Raw genomic sequence first — 19,840 nt, 5'->3', positions numbered from 1 at the left:
AAAAAAAAAAAAAAAAGAAAAGGAAAAAAAGATAATTGCTTGAATCTGGCACACAGAGGCTGCAGTGAGCCGAGATCACACCACTGCACTCCAGCCTGGGTGACAGAGCGAGACTCCGTCTCAAAAAAAAATTTTGTTGAATTGAGGAAGAAACATTAACTCCCTCCTAGTCTGTCATTTTCTAGCTTATTGTGTTTTAAATCAATTTTTATGTGCCCAAGTTTTACTTTTTAAGTAGTCAAGTCATCTTTTTCTTTGTACTTTCAATGTTTTTAAAGTTCTTTCTCAGCCATAGGTCATATAAATATTCAGCTATTTTTTTCACCTAGTGTTCTTATTGTGACTTTTTTTTTTTTTTTTACATTTACTGCCTTAATTTACCTGGAGAAAATGGAAAAATGGGCCTTCCATTTTTTTTAGCACTATTTCTTGAATAATTCACCCTTCCTTCCATTGGTTTGCCTGTTCACTCTTGCGCAAGTGTGACCTCCTTCTGTGTGCACGTGAGCTTACATATATTTAGTATCGTTCAGTACATGTCTGCCCTCATTTACAAAATTTGATTTGTTGTTATGTGTTCTGACTCTAGAATTCAACCTAAAATATCAATTTAGGAATAACTGATATTTTACAATATTCACCTGAAGACATGACTAGTAAACTGGTCAAATTTTTGGCCACTTTTCTTGGATTTCCCAGGTAGACTGCAAATAATGACAGATGTGCTGCTTGCTTTCCAGGGATTCTAGAGCCCAGACCTGTCAGATCCAAAACCTGTGCTCCTAACCACCACCCAGAATTGCAATCTGTGTGTGGTCTTGACCTAGAAGTGTTGGAACCGTGTGATCCTGGGGAAGTCACTTCCTATTTTGAAAATGACAGAGTTTCATTAGTTTCTCTGATATGCACGATTGAAAAATGGACTTGGATACTCAGTGTAGCCCAGACTTAGCTGATTCTGGGATTGGCCCTAGAACCCAGCATCTCTGCCGGTGTTGGACGCATCCTTGCAATATGGGAGGATGAGAAACTAAGAGATGATGGAGATGGTGCTGACTGCACTCACATGTAGGGACCCACACCTAGTTCCCCAACTTTTGGACTGCACGAGGACCCAGTCACACCTCAAAGATAATTACAACTGAAAGCCAGCTTACCTGAATGCTGTGTTCTCTGCTTCAAGCCCTGCGATCCCAATTATAGGTGATCTCTTCTTGTTATGATCTTGTAGGATTTTGACTTTTGATGCTTTATTTATTTATTTCTATTTAAAATCCCAGCCTCTTAAAAATCTCCCCAGACCTTGGCTTGTTCCCACACACCCCATACCTTGTGAGGTGCCTTCCATCTTATAGACAGAGAACCCCAAGGTACCGGGAGGTTGGGTGTCCCACACCAGCCACAGCTGTGACTAAGTGGGACTAGATGGCAGGAGTCTTGACCCAGAATCAAGTGGCCAACCACACAGCACTGCTCTTCCCACTTGCCATCGTGGTGTAGCCTGGGGAAGTTACAATGGGATGAGATTCTAGTGTGCACATGCAAGAATGACTGAATGCGAGTCTCCGCCTATCAATGCCTGGGTTAAAAAGAAAAGGAAGTGCAAGGGTGCTCACCAGTAGCTGACTATGAGCAGGAAAGCCAGCTCCATCTGGAAAGGAAAACGATTACTTCAACGGCTAACGGTTCAAGAGATGACACTGTCATGGGTGGGACTAGCTGGGGCCAGTGGCAAGGGCGGTAAAGGACTTTGCCAAGACCGTTGTAAGTAAAGAAATTTATTAGATTTATCAGAGAAAGTATGAAAATGTGTCGCAAGAAAGCAGCAGGCAGCCCAGCAGAGAAGGGGCTGTCTGCAAAGAGGCAGAGGCTGGAGGGAAGTTCTATAGGGTCGTGCTGGAAAGAGGTCCTTAGGCCCATGGAATGAGGTCATTGTACCCATGAGTTGTCATTAGCTAGTTCTCAGAGCAATTGTTCATTGTTCTTCCCCAGCTGGGGCTCCTTCCTCATTGTTGCTTACTTATCTTATCAGGACTCCACAACTAATCCCCCTCCAGTAAAGCCAAATCCACAGCCGGTACTGCCAACCCTCATGATAAATGCAAACTGTTGACAATCAGATTGACAACAGTAAGCACTGATTATTAATGCTCTTGGAAGGGGGAGGTGTAGAGTGTAACGCTGTGGGGATCCATTTTGGCCAAGAGCTTCACACCACAATTTATCTGCTAACGAGAAGGAGCAGACTTCTCCTTAGACTACTATATTAGAAAAGGCAGAGAAAAAGAAAGGAAGGAAGGGAGGGAAGGAGGAAGGAAGAAAGAGATGGAGAGAGAAAAACACGGAATGTAGTCTGATCTGGCAAATTTAGTGAGGAAATGAAGTAATTAGATTAGATTTAACACAGATAGTCCCTGATTTACTACGGGTCTGATTTATGTGTTTTAACTTTACAATGGTGCAAAAGCAATATGTATTCAGTAGTTTCTAAACTTGCCATGGGATTACATCCAGATAAATCCATGGTAAGCGGAGAAACTACTGAATAGTTGATTTTATGTCAACAAATACGCTTTTGATTTAGGATAATGTAATCCCAGCTTAAGTCAAGGAGCATCTGTAAAGTAATACACCAGGGGAGAAAGAATATTCCACAAATATCTAACAGGGAAGGCTGTTTAGGAGACAGCAATGTTGGAACGAAGCAGGAGTAGTAGTGGGTAATTACTTAGGTAGCATATGAGCCCATAACATTGCCACTGCACAAAACGACTGACACAGTCTTAGGCTGTATGTACAAAAGGATCTCTTAGAAAATAGCGGTGGACACCAGGCCCGGTGGCTCAAGCCTGTAATCCCAACACTTTGGGAGGCCGAGGCGGGTGGATCATGAGGTCAAGAGATCAAGACCATCCTGGTCAACATGGTGAAACCCCATCTCTACTAAAAATACAAAACATTAGCTGGGCATGGTGGCGCGTGCCTGTAATCCCAGCTACTCAGGAGGCTGAGGCAGGAGAATTGCCTGAACCCAGGAGGCGGAGGTTGCGGTGAGCCGAGATCGCGCCATTGCACTCCAGCCTGGGTAACAAGAGTGAAACTCCGTCTCAAGAAAAAAAAAAAAAAGAAAATAGCGGTGGTAATAAGTGATCAAGAAAAACCCCGAGGCCAGGTGCGGTGGTTCACACTTGTCATCCCAATGCTTTGGGAGGTCAAGGTGGGAGGAATGCTTGAGCCCAGGAGTTCAAGGCCCGCCTAGGCAACATAAGGAAACTCCCTCTCTACAAACAAATAAAAAAATTGGCCAGTGTCATGGTGCATGCTTGTCGTTCCAGCTATTCGAGAGGCTGAGGCAGGAGGATCACTTCAGTCAGGAAGATCACTTGAGCCAGGAGGCTGAGGCTGCGGTGAGCCACAGTGACGCCACTGTACTCCAGCACGGGCAGCAGAGTGAGACCCTGTCTCAAAAAAATTAATTAATTAAAACTGAAATTGTGCCTTAATTGTTCTTGTGAGGGAATGAAGACTTGGCTCACCTTCCCTGAAGGTGTCTGTGGCCTTCCTCAGAGCCAGATGCCACTCTCCAAAGTCACGCTCCAGTCTGGTTCCAAAGAGCATTGCTGCAAGTGGGTTGGAACCCTGGAGCCTTTCCCCCCGTGCCCTGCCCCCTCTCGCAGATTCAGGCTGGCCAATCCACATTCTGCTTATGCTGGGCGTCGCTCCCCTTCCTTCCCAGCTGCCCCCTCTGGCTGCCTGCCCTTGGGTGGCCACAGCTTGTTCCACCTCTTTCTTTCTTTTTTCTTTTTTTAGACAGAGTCTCACTCTGTCACCAGGCTGCAGTGCAATGGCATGATCTCCGCTCACTACAACCTCCACCTCCCGGGTTCAAGCGATTCTCCTGCCTCAGCCTCCCGAGTAGCTGGGACTACAGGCACGCGCCACCACATATGGCCAATCTTTTTTTTTTTTGTATTTTTAGTAAAGACTAGGTTTTACCAGGTTGGCCAGGCTGGTCTCGAACTCTTGACCTCAAGTGATCCGCCCACCTTGGCCTTGGCCTCCCAAAGTGCTGGGATTACAGGCATGAGCCACCACGCCTGGCCTGTTCCACTTTTTTCTGTGCTTTCAGGCTGCCCCTCACCAGCCTCTTGCTGCAAATCTGTGGGCAGCTTGGTCATAATGCAGACCATTGTGGGAAGCTTGGGGCTCAGGCGGCAACGGGGTCTCTGATGCACATTTTACTATGGGGTGCTAGCCCTTTTATACTTAATGTTCCTTTTTTCCCCTTTTTTAATGGGTTGCAATTATTAAGAAACATTACCCTGAAAGGCACACTGTGATGTGACTGTTGAGTTGAAAACAAGGGCCAAATAATATTCCAAACTTAGAATCTTGCTTAATTTCTTCCAGAAAAGGTAACTCAGCCATAACAATGAAAAATATGATCTTCTGGACTTGTTAGCAGAACAGACGACTGAGGCTTACTCTCTAATGCCTGAGGCAGTCAGGTTCCTGGAGAATTTGGGTCAACCTGACCCTCACCCCTCCGAAAGTCATTCCCCTCCAAAAGAGGATTTCTCAAACTATGAGGGGAGGAACATCAACAGAGGACTCTTCAACCTTCTGAGTATTTTCACAGCTTTTACTCTGTAAGCTTTCTTTTCTTTTTTTTTGTTGTTGTTGAGAGGGAGTTTCGCTCTTGTTGCCCAGGCTGGAGTGCAGTGGCGTGATCTCGGCTTACCACAACCTCTGCCTCCAGGTTCAAACGATTCTCCTGTCTCAGCCTCCGGAGTAGCTGGGACTACAGGCGCGTGCCAGCACGCCTGGCTAATTCTGTATTTTTAGTAGAGACGGGGTTTCTCCATGTTGGCCAGGCTGGTCTCAAATTCCCGATCTCCAGTGATCCACCCAACTCGGCCTCCCAAAGTGCTAGGATTACAGGCGTGAGCCACTGCTCCTGGCCAGTCTGACAGGTTTCAATAGGGGTTCCAATAGGCATCTTGAGTGGGAAAGTTCTTGGTTGCATAGGACCCTCTGGCTTATTGTTGAATGTCAGCATCCCTGTACTACCCATAGTAAATCTCAGATTGTAGCCTAAGGCAAATCACAAATGCTCCCATGCACTTCCAGACACTCCCTGAGAGGAAGGTGCTGCTCATGGTTGAAAACCATTGGTGGTGTCTGGGGCCAGAGTGTGAGAGCAAACTCTCCCACACTATTGTAAAGCAGGACTCGGAGCTTTGGAGACAGCCTCATCTATTTGAGGGTCCCTTCTATGATTATTGAGTTGTGATGTACAAGCTTCTAGCAAAATGCCTAGGCTAAATACGCACTCCATAAATATTGGCTAATTAATTGTCATCTCTTTCTTATTATTATATGCTCATTGAGACCAGAAATGTCACATCCTCTATGCTGTGAAAAGCCCTAGGCAGACTTAATTCAATGCCATGCTACTGGAAAGCACTCAGGAGATGTTAATTGCTATTGATGAAAGTAGTGACTACTTTAATTTAGATGCAAACAATCAAAAAGGGCTAAATACCCTTGGCTCTGTGCCTCAACTGCATTGGGAGAGACTGATTAATACAGTCCTCCAGCTAACTGATTGCCTCTCTGTCTCTGGCGTGTTCCCGAAATTCGGGTGCACTCAGGTCACCCAGCAGTTGTGTAGGTGAGTAAGAGCCTTTCTTGAGCTGTAACCAGAGAGCCAGGCTATTTGCAGCAGAGCTAGACTTTAAGGAACGGAAAACTTGGTAAATATGCCAATGTGGTGGAGAGGAGCCAGGCCAGGTCAGGCCAGGCCAAAAGATGGGGGCATCCCGAGAGGCTGGGGGGCCACAAGGTGAGGTATGCATAGCAAATGCCAGAAGCTGGGCATCACTTTGAGCCAGGAGGGGGGTTGGAATAGTGTTGGGGCCAGCGGGAGGTATCCCTTTCCCAGCCCCCCACTCCTTGGAGCTCTAGTTCCAACCTGAAAATTCGATCATCGTCTTGCTGAGTGCAGGCAAGATAAGATCCACGAAGACCAGCAAGGATCCAAATTTCCATCATTCTCAGGAAATGAGCAGCAGGGGTCTGACCCCTTGCCCGTAGGTAAGGCAGGGCAGCTTTATTTCCCACGATGATCTCTGAAGTATCAGAAAACAAGTCCATTGCAGGACTAAAGCTTTATAGATGAAAGCCACTGCGAGTTTTAAAACAAAAAATAAGCTCTGATTGTCATGAGCAGTCATGGGTTTATGGGTTTATTCATTTCTGCGGAATATCTGGGTGACCTGGGTTCTTTTGCAGATTTGCAGATTGTACTATCATTTTGTCCCACTTTTATCCAAGAGATGATAACATTTGCAAATGGCTTTGACTCACCTCATCTGAATATCCTCACATATCTGGCAAGATGAAATCTGGTTTGTTCTAAAGAAAAAGTAGAGAGAGTGAACGATTGTGTTTCAAGTACAGAGTCTACCTCAAAACCAGGCCCCTCCCCTTCAACTTATTTCCTCCAGGTCCAAATGGCAATTCCTTTTTAATTAGCCAGGGTTATTAAGGAAAGCTGTATTTTCTTCTTCTTCCCAGGTGGTCAGGATTCAGTGCAGTAAATTTTGGTTCTTCCCCCTTCCTGGAGCAGAGTGACAAGAACCCAAGACAGGAGATCTACACTGATTCAAATGATTTTGCTAGAGGTCACTCTGGGGGGAAATGTTTCAAAGGCAACCCTCCCAGCAGTGAAAGATAACGCTCGTCTTCTGTGCAACATGTAGGCGTGTGAATATGCAAATGGGTGTGACATGCAAATTCTTGGGAAACGACATGTGAAGGTGAACTTATCACTACATGGAGTAGAATGAGAATACCTGACACAGAGGGCTATACCTCCTTTCTGTCCCCTAAGCCAGTAGCTCCTCTAGCTCGCCTCCTGAGAGTGTCACTGAGGTATGTGTGAAATAAGAGGACTGTTTCCATATTTGTAGAAAGAGGAAAATGCATAATGTCTTGAATTCCATTTGTATGTCTACCTGGATCACAGGTATCATTCACAGGCCAGTCAAGACTTAGGTTTTTCTAACTATTTCCTTATTTCTTCTTCTTCTTCTTTTTTTTTTTTTTTTTAAGACGGGGTTTCACCATATTGGTCAGGCTGGTCTCGAACTTCTGACCTCAGATGATCCACCCACCTCAGCCTCCCAAAGTGCTGGGATTACAGGTGTGAGCCACTGCGCCTGGCATTTTTTTCTTATTTCTTCTTTTTTTTTTTTTTTGAGACGGAGTTTCGCTCTCGTTACCCAGGCTGGAGTGCAATGGCGCGATCTCGGCTCACCGCAACCTCCACTTCCTGGGTTCAGGCAATTCTCCTGCCTCAGCCTCCCGAGCAGCTGGGACTACAGGCACGCGCCACCATGCCCGGCTAATTTTTTGTATTTTTAGTAGAGACGGGGTTTCACCATGTTGACCAGGATGGTCTCGATCTCTTGACCTCGTGATCCACCCGCCTCGGCCTCCCAAAGCGCTGGGATTACAGGCGTGAGCCACCGCGCCCGGCCCTTTTTTTTTTTTAATCTAACTATTTCCTTTGAATTAAATAAACTTGGTTCGAAATTTTATCTCTGCCACTTAGGGGTTATGAAAACTTGGGAAGTTTATAAACACTCAAATTCTCCATCTTCTCATTGACAAGTGGGGGTATGAAAACCTCCCTCATAGTGCCAGGACAGCATAAAGGATTTTGTCAGAAAGCACCTTGGCACATAGCAAGGGCTTGAATTGGCAGCAAGGGTTCTCTTTCTCCCCACACCATGGCTTCCTGCAGAGGTGGGACCGTTGTCCCTGAGACAGCACAGGGTCAGCATGCCCGACATGCTGCCCATTGGAGCCCCTCCCAGAAGCTTCTAACAAAGAGCTGTCATGGGACAGGGACACTGGAGAGAGTAGGCATTATTTTTATTTTTATTTTTTGAGATGGAGGAAGACCCACGGTGGATAGCTTCTTTCTGAAGGCAGATTGTCAACAAGTGTGTGAGCCTGGCTGAGTCTGGGGTTTTTATGTGCTCAGAATGGAGGATGTGCATGCTGATTGGTCCATAGGCAGCCATGAGCAGGCCTGGAAAAAGCACCATCTGATTGGCTGAATGGCCACCAATGAAGCCCTCACTCTGGGCCACTAACTTCACTTCAAACACCAGCCCAGCCCCCAAGCTTCAGGCCATTCCTGGCTTGAAAAAGAGGTTTCACCAGGAACCTGCCCCTTCTCACCTAGGAATCTGTCTGCTTCCTGCAGCCATCAACATGCCATTGCAGTGCCCAGGCTGTCTACACTGATGGGTGCCTGCAGGTTCACACTGACCTGCCCTCAGTGCCCCAGCCCCCTCCAATGCCCATTGGTGCCCAAAGTCTGGAGGTGGCTGAGGCAGCAGGGGGCTGGTGTGTCAGTGCCACCCTGAGCGCTGGGTTGTGACAGTGCCCAGGCTTGACCACAACTTTGCTTCACCCCAGAGAAGGTGACAGGAGTGAGGAAGCATCAGGGAGTAGGAGCAGGCACTTTCAAGCCTGTAGGGGCAGCGGGCTTCCTGGGCTGCTGAGAGGGCAGGGATGCCAGGGTCTGGGGCTGCTGCTGGGTGGCTGTGGCTGTGCCTGGGAGCACTGGCTCCTTCCCCACCAACTCAGTAAGGAGTGGGGCCCTTGCCTGTTCCCAGCTCCTGCTGGCTCCACAGAGCATGCAGCCCTGGCCACGGCCCCCCCACACCTGCTACAGCTGGCAGAATCACAGCGGCTGCTCCAGACAGGCCATTGTCACTGTCAGCAGCACCCTAGTAAGTCTGGTCAAGAACCATGTCAAAGAGCAAATGAAGGAAGTATGAGAAAATGACCTCCAATGCTGTAGGTGCTATGGGGTACCACAATATTATAACTGATATTCCCCTTTTCCCGTGTGCTCCATCCCCTGGGTTAAAGGCAGGGATGTGCATACTCACAGCTGAAACTCAGTGCTTATCACCCAAGGAAATCTGATGTGGTGAAATGGCTTTCTGTTTGTCTTTCATGATGAAATTCCAGAATGGTTTCCCTAAGGAATGAAACATGACCGATAAACTCCTGGAATCTCAAAGAACACCAACAAAAAGCCACCTTCCCTGCTGTCCTTAGCGTTTGACACATACATGACCAGTATGTGTCCTCAAAAGCCTTTCCTTTGCCCTCCATCCCCTAATTCTGCTAGAGAAAGAACCAAGTGGTTTTGAGCCATGGCTTCATAACTGTGGTTCGGTCGCTCCCTCTACACTGAAAGAGTCTTAATCTTTCTTTTGTGTGTGTGTTGTACATTTTTTACTGGTATGGATAACTTATTAAAGTAACAAATCAGAAAACACATTTTGCTTTTTCTGGAAAGAACGTGCTATCTTAGAGAAGAACTAAGAGAAACCAGAAGTCATTTGCAAAAAGTAGGCGTATGATACAGTCTGGTAACGCAACAGCCAGCAGCGCACTGTTTTATCGTGTGGGTGTGCGTGTTTGTGCAAGTGTCAGAAACCGATGACACAGACCCTGAAGCAAAGTCACAAAAGGCTTATTCTGAAACATGCTGGATTACAACCACAGACTACACAGTGCACAGAGGCTGTGCTGGGACAGGTTTGTTGTGTCTTTTGTATGGAGTTTTCTGCCAGATAGGGAGCTAATCACGTGATGACTTGAGTTTTTCTTAACATGATAAACGCCCAGGATTGCTAGCACCGGAAAGTGTGTGTTCACTGTCATGTAAGACAGTTGAACGGTACTGCAAAAACAACAGAAAGTTCCTTCATTTTCATCTGGTTATACGCCCAAATCTCAAATCAAGAAATAATTCAGCTATAGGGGCCAATTAAATTATGATAAAACATGACTTCATCTGTAAAACATTTCTTTTCCCCCGAAATGTAAAATTTAAAGTAAAACGTCCCTGTTTTTGATAGGCAGCTCCACCACCAGTTGCTGATATTGTATACGGTTCAGTGCAGCCATGGTGTTTTGGTCTGGAGATCTCAGAAGGGATGGGACAAAGACAATTCCAGCGTTCTCCGCATTCATAAGATTCTCCTTTTGATGGAGTGTCACTCTCTTTAGATGTGCCATCAGGGACCAGAGGGTTTCACAGTGATCAGGTGCTAGTAGTTTCAGTGCTTCACGAAGGGTCTCCAGTTACTCATTAGGATCCATAGTTTCGGCAGATTCTATAAACTTAGGGTCGATATCACGCATGATTAGTGAAATTGTCAAATCTCTGAAGCACGGTTTCGGAGTACCAGTGACAATGTTGATATCTTCATATGAATTCACAGAAATAGCTGCTTTCTCACCATCTCTGTCAAAAGCCATCTTGACGTCAGTTAAGTCACTACATGGGATACATGGGATAGTCCTTCATAACTGGGACTTTCAGACTCAGTCTCCCTGTTGCACATGTCCCCCACCCTTGGCCGCTTAGCAGTGTGTGCTTTTGACAAGCATTGTAAAGTCACAGCTACGCACCTTGGCATGCCTCAAGCCTGGCTTCCAGTCATTTGGGACCATGTTGGGTCACTGGTTGTGAACACTGAAACGATTCCACACAGTTCCCCCCCTGAGTAATGAGCCCACACCTGAGGATGTCACAGTATTCACACCAGCGTGGCCCTCTTGATACATGGGCCTTGAAATTGGGAACCTTTTCATATTTTGGAATTTGCTCATTTTCTTTCAAAGTTGCTCTTCTAACAGGTGATGTCAGCCTTTTCTCCAACACCCTATCCTGGCCTGCAGAATCTCACCATGTGTCTCTTTTAGGACTGGCATCTATTTTTTGCAGGCTGACTCTCTGTTTAAGGTTGTGTATCCTATGTGCTCGTAAACTGGGTTTATCATCATCTTGGCAATGTATTCTGCTGCCCTGTCTCAATATAGAGAGTAATCAAGCCATCAGTTACTAGATTGTAGATGGACTCACAGTGTTTCTCCCCAACAAAGTGATTTCCATTGCAGTAGAGCCTGAAGTTTCTTGTTTGACTTCCAAATCTGAAAGTCAAACTGTAGGGCCCTGGCTGTTGCTGGCTCTCCCATGACATAGCTCCCTCAGCTACACTCAAGAGCTAGTCAGCAGCTTCTTGGGAGATCATGATGTGAAACTCTCTTCGACAATACTTTGGGCTGTTTTCTACCTCGAAAGTACAGATAATCCTTCAAGGATGAGGGGTTTCCTGTTGTAGCTGCTATAAGTAAGTTTTTCAAACAGGAAGTCGATTTACATCTGTATCAAACATGGTCAGGGCCGATCCTTTTTTTTTCCCATAGACTCAAGAACATGGGTAGCATTACAGCATTATTTGTAAGGAGACTCTACTAGAAAACAGGACCATTGCAACCAAGTTTGTTTTGTTTTGTTTTGTTTTGATATTGAGTTGGTCTTGAACTCCTGGCCTCAAGCAAGCCTCCTGCCTCAGCCTCCCAAAGTGCTAGGATTACAGGCAAGAGCCACTGTGCCCAGCCACAGCCAGGTATGTTTTTAGATGATTGCCCAACTCAATTTTATTATTTCTTTCTTTCTTTAGGATGTAAACAACAAATATTTATTTTGTACAGTTTTGGAGGCTTGGTATCAGCAGATTGGTGTCTGGCGAGAGCGTCCTCTTGGTTTGCAGATGGCCACCTTCTCACTGCGTCCTCACACAGCCTTCATGAAGCCTCTCTGCCCCTTCTGGAAGCTTCCCAGGGGTCTGATGAGAAAATCACTGGCATTGTGTGCCATCATCATCTTCTCCTCTACTTTTGTTGAGCAATTCAACAAATTCCTTGAAGGATTCGGTGACGTTCATATCATCATCAAGTCAGTGTCTCCAGTGAAATCAAACTGAAATGACTGCAGCATCTGGGACATTTCTGACCTACAGAAGAGTAATATTCATCAGCTTATAAAGGATATTACAAAGGACCCAGATGAAGAGATGCAGGGGCTGAGTGTGGGGGAAGGGGCACAGAGCTTCCACGCCCTCCCCAGGTATGCCACCCTCCACAAAGCTCCACGTGTTCAACTCTTGGGAAACTCCCCCAACTTATTTTAAGTAATTCTTTATGATAGTGCATGTACACCTGAAGGAACCAGTGGACAGGCAGTTGCTAATGTTTGAGAAACAGAAGCTTACTCGTAGCTTATATAAATAGCTTATGTGTAAGAGCACGTTTGAGAGTGCTCACTGGAACTGTGGTCTTCTGCAGCCCACAATGGGTAAGCAGGGCAGGCCCATCAGAAATGTATTTGCTAGGGAATGGGGAGCTTCCCAGAAAGGGGCTCAGCCTGGGTTCCTGCTGGAGAGCCCCATGCACAAAGGCTGGGGAGCTTCCCAGAGACACTCATCCAGAGAGAACAAGAAGCTGGCCCCAAAGAAGCCCAGAATGCCCGGGACGGGTGGAGCTCTTACTCCAGTCGGTTCCTGGCCCAGGCTACTGCACACACACAAGCCTAGAGAGAGAGAGAAGGTCAGCGTGAAAGCCAGAAAGCTCTGCCTCAATACGCAGATATGCCTAGTACTTGTCTATCACTACTAGGGCTGGGCAATTGCACCTTGGGACCCACGCCCTCAGCACAGCTCCCTGCTCCACAGGTTTGGAACCATGAGAACTCAGGACGTCAGTGACATCCCTACAGTTGCGCCCTGGCAACAAGTAAGATGAGGCATGGTGCTTGGAAACACAGTGGCAGCTGCAGCAGGAAGTCCTAGAGCTGGTGGGCAGGGCAGGGACTCCCCTATGTTAGCAGAGTTAGCAGCTCTGCTGACAGGTGAGTGCTCTTGTGTTAGCAGGTAGATCCAAGAGTTTTTGAATACCAAGTAATTCCTCTTTACATGACGTCCTCCAGACACTGGGGAGGCCTAGGAAAACCCAGGTTCCATCACCTATTGCCAGTCATCTTATGCCTTGGAAATAATGTTATCCGTAATGGTTAGGTTTCCAAATGAGAAAAGAAATGAAAGGAAGGAAGGGAGGGAGGAAGGAAGGAAGGAAGGAAGGGAGGGAGGGAGGGAGGGAGGGAGGGGAAGGAAGGAAGGAAGGGAGGGAGGGAGGGAGGGAGGGAGGGAGGGAGGGAGGGAGGGAGGGAGGGAGGGAGGGAGGGAGGGAGGGAGGAAGGGAGGGGGGGAGGGAGGGAGGGAGGGAGGAAGGGAGGGAGGGAGGGCCACTTTCTTCCATAATCAGTTATATATTTGTTAAACACTATACACAAATAGTTCTTTTTGTTTCTAAATACATAAAATATATTTTGCAACCAGATAACCGTCCTGTAGTGCCTTCACCCAATCAGCCAAGCTGTTCACCCTAATCCGAGGGGCTGCAGAGCTTACTTGGGGCTGTGCCCATTGCCCAGTCCCTGAAAGGAAGCTTTACAACCTGGGAGAGGAGGGAGGGGGTGTAAAATGAAGAATCCCAGTTGGCCGGGCGCGGTGGCTCAGGCCTGTAATCCCAGCCCTTTGGGAGGCCGAGGAGGGTGGATCACGAGGTCAAGAGATCGAGACCATCCTGACCAACACGATGAAACCCCGTCTCTACTAAAAAATACAAAAATTAGCTGGGCGTGGTGGCACGAACCTGTAGTCCCAGCTACTCAGGAGGCTGAGGCAGGAGAGTTGCTTGAACCCGGGAGGCGGAGGTTGCAGTGAGCCGAGATCGCACCACTGCACTCTAGCCTGGTGCCTGGTGACTGAGTGAGACTGTCTCAAAAAAAGAAAAAAAAAAAAAAAGAATCCTAGCCTCAGATGACCGCACAAGGTGGAGTCAGGCAGGTAAGAACTAGCTAAGGTCTACTGGGCATCTTCAGCAGGTCTCCTTTGATCCTCCAAATATTCTCATCTAAAAGACAAGAGGCTCAGAGAAGGTAAGCAAGTTGCAAAAGTCACACAGGTAGTATCAGGTCACCAGCCTGGAGGAAGAGGAAGGGCGGGAGCAGCCGAGGCATCTGGCATGGGTGGGGGCCCCGGGAGATCAGATCGATCAGGTGATCAGGTCGCAGAGGTGAGTGGCAGGGGCCCCGGAAGATCAGATCAGATCGCAGAGGTGAGTGGCGGAGAGGCGGGGGCGGGGCAGCGCGCAAGCGCCGGGCGGGGTGGGGGTGGAAGAGGGAGAGGCAGGTTGGGACCCCACAGAGCCACTGTGCTGGGGGCAGGTAAGGAAGAGGAGGTGTGGGAAGCCTGGGCACTGGGCAGAGGTGGACAGTGGGGCCCAGGGTAGGGTGGGGGGCTGTGGGGAGCCAGGGAAGGAGCAGGGGAGCAGAGGAGAAGAGGAGAGACCCAGGCGGGGAGCGCAGGGATTCCTGCTGTGGCCTCTGCAGAGAGGCCTCAGGGTGGATGGAAAAGATGGAAATCGTGTCATTTCCAGCAACGTGGGTGAGCCAGGAGGCGGGGGCGGAGGCTGTCGATATATGAAGTGAAGTCAGGCACAGATAGACAGACCCTGTTCTCACTCCTATGGAAGCTGAAAAAGTGGGCCCCAGAGAAGTGGAGGGTAGAATGGCACAACAGCAAAAACACAGAAACGAAAAAGAAAGGCTGAGTTTCATTCCCATTGGAAGGACATGTGAATTGTGCGTCCCCAGGCAAGCCTTGCCTCTGCTAATAAGCGTGGTCAAATATTCCACTTTTACTACCTTTGAAGAAAATCACCTGCTGAATGTTTAAAAGCCTGGAGTCTCCAGGCCAATAGCAATTATTGTAATTGTTCTTAAAGGATTCATTGCTTGAGTGTTTGAGTTTTTATATTATAGAGAAGATTCCTTCCACCCCACCCACACTTACAAACTATTCAACACTGGAAACCAACATCTTAGGGACTGAGCATTCCAGGGATTCCCCGTAGGGTTCCCAGTACCTGCAGCTAGTGTTAAAAAGATCATTAAGAGCAGAACATCTCCTCCTTCCCTGGAGCTCCTGTTAATTTGTGTTTAAAGACCTAGACTCTAGCAGAGTTCATATTTACAGCGAGGTAATATATTATTTACGTGGACTCCAGACACCAAAACATCTATAAATTCACACATAGTTAACCTTCTTCTTCTCCGTCCTTTCTTTCCTTATTGAAAAATTCAAAACCTGGTCTATTACCAGGTATAAAGATCTTTCCACAGTTTCACCCATGATTTCTTTAAGAGGAAAGTAGAAAACAAAAGACTTGATGACGTTTCATTTAATGTGAGGCACCCTTGCAGGCTTCAGAGGAAGTGTTTACGGGTAGGTGATAAGATGGCTAAATGATAAAAATGTGAAGGAAAAATAAATTTTTGCCATTTTGTCCTTTGGGGTTACATGAAAATTGCAGAAGAGGAAATAGATTTCAAGGGGTAAAATCTTCCCAAATGTAACAAGTAATTCTGAAGGATTTCCAGGGATAAAGAGTGAGCACATGAACAAAACCAATCTAAAAGGCAAATTGTACTGTTAACAATATGTGAGTTAATTAACACGAATTGACAGATTGCATATTGCATAGAAATTCTTAAGCAAGGGTTTTCAACCAAGGAATAAAATTCTGTACCTGCTGTGGCTTTTTCTGTACCTCCTGCAACAGCTCAGTGACTCCCAGGCCAGCTTGCCTGAGCCTTCAGATGCCTGGGGTCCGTCAAGATTTCACCCCAGGCTTAATCCAGCGGAGCTACATGATCCCTTGCCTCTCAGGAACAGGAGCCAAGTGAATCTCTTAATTACACAGCAACGAGAAACTGAGACTGGGTGGGAACTGGGGGGGCCAGTTGGGATCAAACCAGTTGAAATCAAACTAGCCAGAGGAGTTAACACAAGGACTTGTATGTGAATGTTTAGAGCATTGTTATTCATAAAAGCCAAAAACTATTAGCAACTCCAATGTTCACCAGCTGATGAATGGATAAAGGGAATGTGATATATTCATACAATGAAATAGTATTCAGCACCAAAAATAAATGAAGTGCTGATGAGTGTTACAACATGAATGAACACAAATTAACACTATTAGGGCCGGGCACGGTGGCTCACGCCTGTAATCCCAGCACTTTGGGAGGCCGAGGCGGGTGGATCACGAGGTCAAGAGATCGAGACCATCCTGGTCAACAAAGTGAAACCCCGTCTCTACTAAAAATACAAAAATTAGCTGGGCCTGGTGGCGCATGCCTGTAATCCCAGCTACTCAGGAGGCTGAGGCAGGAGAATTGCCTGAACCCAGGAGGCGGAGGTTGCGGTGAGCCGAGATCGCGCCATTGCACTCCAGCCTGGGCAACAAGAGCGAAACTCCGTCTCAAAAACAAACAAACAAAAAAAAAACACTATTGGGAATGAAAGAGGGGTTATGATTGCTACAGATCCTACATTAAAAGACTAATAAGGGAATATTGTGAAAAACTTCATGCCAACAAATGTAACAGTTTATGATTTTTTTAAATTGTAAGACAGAGTCTCACTTGTAGCCCAGGCAGGACTGCAGTGGCGTGATCTTGGCCCACTGCAACCTTCACCTTCCAGGTTCAAGCGATTCTTGTGCCTTTGCCTCCCAAGAAGCTGGGATTACAGGTGCCCACCACCATACCTGGCTTTTTTTTTCTTTTTTTTTTTTTTGTATTTTTAGTAGAGACGGGGTTTCACCATGTTGATCAGGCCGGTCTGGAACTCCTGACCTCAAGTGATCTGCTCGCCTCAGCTTTCCAAAGTGCTGGGATTACAGGCATGAGCCACCACACCTGGCCCAAATATAACAATTTAGACGCAATTGGATAAACTTTTTGAATAACATAAAAACGGGCAAAGATGAAACAGAAAATCGGAATAGCCTTATATCTATTAAAGAAATTAAATTTATCAAAAACTTCACAAAGAAAACTGCAGGTCCCGCCAGGTGTGGTGGCTCATGCCTGTAATCCCAGCACTTTGGGAGGCCAGGCAAGAGGATCACTTGAGCCCAGGAGTTCAAGACCAGTCTGTGCAATATAGTGAAACCTAATCTCTACTAAAAATAAAAAAAATTAGCCAGGTATGGTGGCGTGTGCCTGTGGTCCCAGCTACTTGGAGGCTGAGGCAGAAAAATCACTTGAGCCTGGAAGCTTGAGGCTGCTGTGAGCCATGATTGCGCCTCCGACACACCCCCGGGGCACGCCCGTCCAAACTCACCTCGAAGTGCCTTTCTGCCTGACACACCAACCAGGCTTCCCTGTGTGGTGAGGCTCACCCTCAACTGGATGGGGTTCACTTTTCTATAATTCACTCACTATTGTTCTTTCATTGTATTTTGATGCTCTGCTGAGAGAATCCAAAGTTGGGCACATGCTTTGGTTCACAAGCCTTAGTTTACACAATTCAAAGTGAAATTGTCTTCTAAATCCTCAGCAATCTCTCATTGTATCTGCAAAGCACATTATTTTACTTCTGATACATTATGATGGTTTCATGGGTGAATGGATTCTCTTCTTGAACACCAGGTTGAGTATCCCTTATCTGAAAGACTTGAGGTACGGGGCAGAAGTGTTTTGGATTTCGGAACTTTTTGTATTTTGTAATATTTGCATATACATAATGAGATACCTTGGGGATGAGACCCAAGTCTAAACACAAAATTTGTTTCTGTTTCATATATACCTTATACACACAGCCTGAAGGTAATTTAATACAATATTTTTAGTAATTTTATGCATGAAACAAAGTTTTAACTGTGGTTTTTTTTTTTTCCTTTTTGACAGTCTCGCTCTTGTTACCCAGGCTGGAGTGCCATGGTACAATCTCGGCTCACTGCAACCTCCGCCTCCCGGGTTTAAGCAATTCTCCTGCCTCAGCCTCCCAAGTAGCTGGGATTACAGGCATGCGCCACCATGCCTGGCTAATTTTTGTATTTTTAGTAGAGACGGGGTTTCACCATGTTGGCAAGGCTGGTCTGGAACTCCGCACCTCAGGTGATCCACCCGCCTCGGACTCCCAAAGTGCTGGGATTACAGGCATGAGCCCCTGGCCAGTGTTGACTGTTTTAAGTACCAGCTGTCAGTCTCACTTGAGGTTAGGTGTGGAATTTTCCGCTTGTGTCATCATATCGGTGCTCAAAAAGCATTGAAACTTGCAAAATTAGCATTAAAACTTGCATACGAGGCAGTAAAACTTGTATAAATAGCAGAAGCTCCTCTTCAGAGGTGTCAACGTGGATGTTAGCAGCTGTCCAGTGAAGTGGAGCTGTGAGACGACCAACCCGGAAAATTCAACACTCAATTCTGTTTCTCCTTAGTTGTACCCTGGGCTGGCTGACGGCAGTTAAAGCTGTTGGGGATTGAAGTGACCTGGATGACTGTGGTTGTGAGATGTAATTTTTGAAGTGTGAGTGTACTTAATGCTGTCTAGTATCTGTGTTTGTTCCTGGAAGGTTGAGAATCTAATTTTGGTCATTGTATAATGTTCTTACTCATTCGCACGATAAATTTTAAGATGCTTTATCCTGGCACCTAATTATCTTTAAAAGGTAGTTATTTCCAACATCTCTCTTTTCTTTATTCTGTTTTGGGACTCCTGATAAGCAGGTGTTACTCTCTGAATGCTTATGAGTGCCTTGGAAGTGGCACGTCTAATAAGACAATAGTTTTATAGGCCTTACTTTATTTCTTTAAAACAGAATTTCTTGGCCGGGCTGGCCAGGCACGGTGGCTAACACCTGTAATCCCAGCACTTGGGGAGGCCAAGGCCGGTGGATCACTCGAGGTCAGGAGTTCGAGACCAGCCTGGCCAACATGGTGAAACCCAATCTCTACTAAAAATACAAAAACTAGCCAGGCGTGGTGGTGGATGCCTGTAATCCCAGCTACTCGGGAGGTTGAGGCAACGGAATTGCTTGAACCCAGGAGAAGGAGGTTGCAGTGAGCTGAGATCATGTCATTACCCTCCAGCCTGGGCAACAAGAGCAAAACTCCATCTCAGGAAAACAAAACAAACAAGCGAAAAAAAAAAAAACCCAGAATTTCTTAGGCTAGAGCTTATTTAGGCAGAGTGTCAGCCTTGGCAAGTCTGATGGCACCGCAGTGCTGACAGCTACCTTTGAGGTTGGCCTTTGTTCTGGTTATTTACCTCTGTGCAGCCACTCACCCCGAAACCTAGTGGCCTAAAACAACAGTATATGTCAATTTCTCAGCCTCAGCCGCCTGCCTGGGTGCGGGTGACTCTCCTTGGGGTCTCCTGTGCAGTTGCCATCAGATGTTGGCTGGGGCTGGGTTCACCTGATGGCTTGCCCTGGCTAATTAAGGAGAGAGGGAGGGGTCATGAATGGGTAGGAGCGACAGAGTCCGCAGTGCAGGGAGTTGCTAAATAAGACCCCAGGGCCACGGAGTCACTGCCCAACCCAGGTCAGTGGGTATTTTAGATCAGACAAGCGCTCCTCCAGACCTAACAGAAACCAACTCATTGAATAGTTAAATAAGTCCCCAAACCAACTCACAGAGCCAGCAGATGTTTGGGGTTTCCTCTGTGGGGGCACTGCTCACCACCCTGCTTCTGGGAGATGTGACCTTTGAGAGATGGGACCCTGTAGCCTCCAGGTTCGCCAGCTAGCGCACCCAGCTACCCGCACCGGGCCTCACCCTCCAAGCTAGATGTAAAGGCGGGATTGATTTGGGGTGAGGCAGGAATCGCCTGGATACCCCCTCCCCTCCCCTACTCTCCCCTTCCCTTCCCCTTCCCCTTCTCCTTCTCCTCTCCTCCCCTCCTCCCTCCTCTCCCCTACCGTCCACCTTCCCCTCTCCCCATAGTGTGTGCTTTCCCTGCAAATGCCTGCCACTCTGATTCAGCCTTTAGCATTCCCCTCTCCTCTCCTCTCCTCCCCTCTCCTCTCCTCCTCTCCCCTCCCCTCC

The 19,840-nt window shown here is 47.0% G+C and overlaps 1 pseudogene; it reads right to left on the bottom strand.

Moving 5' to 3' along the window:
* Positions 1-9,924: 9,924 nt before the first annotated feature.
* Positions 9,925-19,840, bottom strand: part of LOC108318124 — an 18,490-nt pseudogene continuing 8,574 nt past the window's right edge.

The sequence above is a fragment of the Cebus imitator genome, unplaced genomic scaffold, assembly GCF_001604975.1.
Source record: "Cebus imitator isolate Cc_AM_T3 unplaced genomic scaffold, Cebus_imitator-1.0 Scaffold11, whole genome shotgun sequence".
NCBI lineage: Eukaryota > Metazoa > Chordata > Mammalia > Primates > Cebidae > Cebus > Cebus imitator.
This window is presented reverse-complemented; position numbering and strand designations above follow the sequence as displayed.